Source organism: Hyla sarda, chromosome 5, assembly GCF_029499605.1.
Source record: "Hyla sarda isolate aHylSar1 chromosome 5, aHylSar1.hap1, whole genome shotgun sequence".
Taxonomy (NCBI): domain Eukaryota; kingdom Metazoa; phylum Chordata; class Amphibia; order Anura; family Hylidae; genus Hyla; species Hyla sarda.
This window is the reverse complement of record NC_079193.1, coordinates 219511668-219517410: the sequence shown is the minus strand read 5'-3', so window position 1 is coordinate 219517410 and position 5743 is coordinate 219511668.

The window sequence follows — 5743 nt, the reverse complement described above, 5'->3', positions numbered from 1 at the left end:
TTCAGTCTTGTGCGCAATGGAGGCGGAGCTTCCCTGTCTCCATCCTGTATGCTGTGCTATGCCTGGACGTCTTTGTATATTTATAATTATTTTTTAGCCAACTTGTATATTGCAGCATGTAAGCATATATTAGTGTGGTGTCCATCTCTTCAGTGTAAGAACCAGGGCTGTGTGGAGATTCCTGCATATGGTGGGTGCTGGGTGATTGGGGATGGGTGCTGGGTGATTGGGGATGGGTGCTGGGTGATTGGGGATGGGTGCTGGGTGCTGGGTGATTGGGGATGGGTGCTGGGTGATTGGGGATGGGTGCTGGGTGAGGCCAGATACAGTGCACGTTCTGTCATATAGAGCTCAGACCGGGGCATATAGGGGGAGATTTATTAAAACCTTTACAGAGGAAAAGCCTTCTGCAAAATGAAAGCAGCGATCTGATTGGTTGCTATGGGTGACTGCACCGCTCTTTCTCTGCACAGGTTTTGATAAATCTCCTCTATAATACAGTATATTATAGGGCAGCTGTCACATGTTTTCTGTAAATAAGACTGACAGCACAGCCAAAGTGTATATACACATGGCAGACCTCAGAGAAACTGTTCTTGACTTTATTTTACAAAAGCACCAACTTTTATGGGACTAGGAATGTCAAGGTGGCCTGGCCAGAGGTCCACTGTGTCCCTGGGCCGCAGCCCATTAAGTCTGGCAGACGTTGTTTTAAAGAAGTGCCCTCTTTTTTTACTTGAGCCCCTGCCCTCTAAAATGTCTGTGCAAGCCCCTGTTCCCCACATTAAGTGCAGTATAGTCCCCCACATTAGGTTGGCAGTATAGTCCCCCACATTAGGTGCAGTATAGTTCCCCCACAATAGGTGCAGTATAGTTCCCCCACAGACATACAGCCTTCAGCCATATACAGTGTATGGCTGGAGGCTGTATGCCTGTTTACTGCCCCACTTCAGTGTTCCAACCACCACTCCGGATTCACGATCTACTGCTGTGGCCTATGGGCCATAGCAGTAGGTCCCGGGACCGGAGGAGAGGTGGTCGGAACACTGAAGATGACGTGCCGCTGGTCACTTACCATGCGTGCGCGTCCTCCTCACTGCTCCGCTCCGCTCCGCTCTGCTCTGCTACTATGGGAGCACGCACGGGACATCAGTGACATCCCTGCGTGCGCTACCTACCGGCGGCCCCTGCGTTTTGAAAGTTAATGCGGGACCACAGAGATGTAACCAGGGCATCCTTGTGTCCTGAAAAGATTTTTCGGGACACAGGGATGTCCCGAATGTGACGGGGGGCCCCTGTGGGCACGGGGCATTGAGCAGGTGCTCCATGAGCGCCAATGATGATCCGGCCCTGGGAACATGACAGCGGGCATTATATGTGAGGGGCACATGACAGGGGCCCCCTGACATGTGCCCATATAATGCCCCCTGACATGTGCCCCTCACATATAATGCCCCCATGTCATGTGCCCCTCACATATAATTCCCCCTGTCCTGTGCCCCTCACATATAATGCCCCATGTCCTGTGCCCCCACATATAATGCCCCTGTCCTGCCCCCTCAGGGGGCATTATATGTGAGGAGCACAGGACATGGGGCATTATATGTGAGGAGCACATGTCAGGGGGGCATTATATGTGCATTATATGGGCACATGACGGGAGGGGGGGCTCTGTCATTTGCCCCCACATATAATACCCCCTGTCCTGTGACCCCCACATATAATGCCCCATGTCCTGTGCCCGGGTGCCCCCCACATATAAATTATAGTGCTCCCGGTCATGTGTCCTTATAATTTACCCTTTTTCTTTGCAAATCCTTTGCCCGAGCAGCTCTAGTGGTCACCTTTCTCACACATTGCTCCATTCTGAGAGTGAAAGCCGCGGGGACGTGATCTCCGTGCACTGGCGCGATGGCCAGCTGTGGGTGGCGTCCCAGCGGCTCTCACTACAAGAATGGTGAATGGAGCAGCATGTATGAAATGTGAGGGAGTGGTGGAGCGGGACACCATGCTATAGTACAGGAGCGTCGGAAGGGGCAACAATCTCGGGGCCTCCCTGGATCCACCACTGGGGTGGGCAGCAGCGGGTCAGGACTCTGGGCCCTTCTATTTACTCAGAGCACAGGGCCCGGCATGGTGCAGGTGCTCCATGAGTGCCAGTGATGATCCGGCCCTGCATGCAAGTATATGGGACTTCTGTTGCCTTACTCCACAAGCTCCGCTCTGCATCTCTTGATCAATGTGTCAGTCCGGCTTGCAAGCCACACCCCATCTCACAAAGACACGCCCCCTGTTTAAGCCCCACCCCTTTTATTATATACCCCTTTTTGTGCATCGGTCTGGCTTGCCATGTTCCCTTCTTATTTTGGCTTACAATATCTTCATCACAAATCAGTCCCACCTGATGGCAGGATATGAGGATGGGACATAAGGACGGGATGTGGGGTCTGGATGTGGGGACGGGATGTGGGGTCTGAATGTGGGGACGGGATGTGGGGTCGGGATATGAGGTCAGGATTAGAGATGAGTGAATTTACAGTAAATTTGATTTGTCATGAACTTCTCGGCTCGGCAGTTGATGGCTTATCCTGCATAAATGAGTTCAGCTTTCAGGTGCTCCCGTGGACTGGAAAAGGTGGATACAGTCCTAGGAGACTCTTTCCTAGGACTGTATCCACCTTTTCCAGCCCACCGGAGCACCTGAAAGCTGAACTAATTTATGCAGGATAAGTCATCAACTGCCGAGCCGAGAAGTTCGTGACGAATCGAATTTACTGTAAATTCATTCGTCTCTAGTCAGGATGTAAGGACGGGACATGAGGTTGAGATATGGGGACGGGATATAACAACAATATATGAGGACGGGATATGAAGTCAAAAGCTTTATCGTTTGTTGATTTTTCCTCCCCAACAAGGATTAGGAAGGAAAAACCGGGCAACGCCAGGTACTCAGCTAGTATATGATAAATCTAATACATTTAGATACTGTGGGCTTATATTTTACCACCTCTTAGTTGACGTAAAGTGGTGAAACATTTTGGCATTAGATATATATATATGTATCTATTTGCATATGGTGTAGGATTTCAAGGCATGGAAGCCATGTAACTTTGCTTCTTAGCTTTACCCCTTCTCAGGAAGTATAATGCAAATAAGGCTTTTATTACAAAAAAGGTTCTCTAGGAGTGGATCCACAAATAAGTACCATTACAAAAACATATTTATCCTCTATTTTGTATCCACTCCTGACACTGGCCTAAAAAACTACATAAAAACTGAACAGTGAATCCATCCTAGGGTAATGTTTGTATCTAGTTTAAATAAAGAGATTGGGGCTCAGGGTCATGAATATTGAGTTAGTAATAAAAATGTATTTATATTAAAATATTCAGCTTTATGTGTTTTGTAACTCACAGGGCCCTTGTGAGCCAATAGATACACAAGATAACAATAGTGCAGTATAGGTGTTGACAAAAATATTAGTAATAATTAAAGTGAATGAAAACATAAGTAAAATAACATTAAAAGTATGTGGTCACACACTAAAATAGGTCTGACCTGGAAAAAATGTTGCGCAAAATTTTTTACTTTGGCTTGAAATTGGATATGATGGTGCGCGATATAGTACTTGTGCTCTATATGACTTTAACTCTATATGAGAACCCACTTCATTAAAGGGGTACTCCGGTGGTCAACGTGTTTTTCCGTTTTTGACTTACCCTATTTGTTTTGTTTCATTTCTATTCTTGTTGTTTAGGTTACTCTTTTTCCGTTCTTTGTTGTCTTTTTATCCACCACTTTGTTTTCCTATCTTTGCTTCTATTTCCTGTTTCTTGTTGTGCTTAAAACTACAAATCCCAGCATGCCACATGCCTTGCTGGTTTGGGGCGGCTCCTTTTTTTTGTTTGTTTGTTTGTTCCGCCCTTTACCCACCCTGCTATTTTCCCGGGTCAGCCCCCTTATACACAGCACACAAATATAATCAGCCCTGGTTGGGATACACTGGCATACACACACAAAAGGGACTCCAACTCCCAGCATGTGTCATTCAGGAGTCTTCAGTCTGTGGTATAACACCAGCATGCTGCCTCTGTAGTCTCCTGGGGGTTGTAGTTCACCACACTTCTATAGAGCATACACCAGTGTTTCCCAACCAGGTTGCCTCTAGGTGTTGCAAAACTACTACTACCAGCATGCCCAGACAGCCAAAAGCTGTCCGGGCATGCTGGGAGTTGTAGATTTGATACAGCTGAAGACACCCTGTTGGGAAACAACGCACTTTGTTTGTAATATACTGAATAGGCTAGGCCAGTGTTTCCCAATCAGTGTGCCTCCAGCTGTTGCAAAACTACAACTCCCAGCATGCCCAAAAGCTGTCAGGTCATGCTAGGAGTAGTAGTTTTACAACAGCTGGAGGCACACGGGTTTGGAAACACTGGTGTAACATAATGTGTATGCTGAATAGGCTAGGAGAGTGTTTCCCAATCAGTGTGCCTCCAGCTGTTGCAAAACTATAACTCCCAGCATGCCCAAAGGCTGTACATGCATGCTTGGAGTTGTAGTTTTGCAACAGCTGGAGGCACATTGGCTTGTAAACACTAGCATACACACACATAACAGGGACTACATCTCCCAGCATGTCATTCAGGAGTCCCCCCCCCCCCTCCCTCACACACAAAAATCACCCCCAGTCTGAGATTTATTCCCCTGCAGTCTATACATCCCCAGCCCATGCACTTTGTTATCCTCCCCTTCAGATAACACTATTATCTTCTCTGTCTTCTTTCAGTGCAGACCTGCATCCTCAGAAGACAAAGCAGGGGGAGGGGAGATGAGGAGCTGTGTACGTCCTCTTTCTCCCCCTGCTCTGGATTCTTTCTCTCATTCACACCTGCGTCCTCCAGGAGGGGGAGATGAGGGGGCGTGGCCTATCTCTCTCATGCAGTTCTGAAAGAGCAGAGAAAAAAAGCCCTGACATGTTGTCCACAGCCTAATCCTAACATGTGGACAACAGTAAGAGATCCAACACAGAACTACAGAACTTCCTGGCCCACAAACAGGTAAGAAAAAAAGACACATACTACACAAACATATAATACATGTCAATTGCAAAAAACATGAACATTAAAAGAAGATGCAATATAGCCAAAAATCTTAACCACCGGAGTACCCCTTTAAGTCAGTATTGTCCAGGTACAGGTCTGAAAGTCCCCAATCCGGGGATAAAGTATTTCAAAGTCTCTGTGGAATATTGTTCATTGACTGTACTGCAATATTAGTCCACTGTTATACAGTGATCAAAGGTACCTTGTGGTGTGCGTGAGTCCAGATCCTCGTACCGGTTCTCCTGGCGGGGAGGGCGCTGCTGGTGACTCTGCCGTCTCCTGTATTCGCAGCACAGCTGGCAGTGGGCTCTGGTCAGGTGGATTACATTGCTTCAATTGGTACAGCAGTAACAGATCACACCGGCGTCCTTGTGTTTGAGGTAGTGCACGCTGACACAGATTTGATTGGCAGATCAGGTAACAAAGCTGGATGAATAAAATTCAGACTGTAGATGTATCGCAATATTGGAGATAGTGGTGGTAACTGGTATATCATAGTATGGCTTGATGCTTTTCACGACCTCCGTAGGTCCTTACTTCAGCAGCTCAGTATGCTGAAGAAAGGACCTACGGAGGGCCTGAAACACATCCAGCCATACTATTATACACCAGTGACCACCACTATCTCCAATATTGAG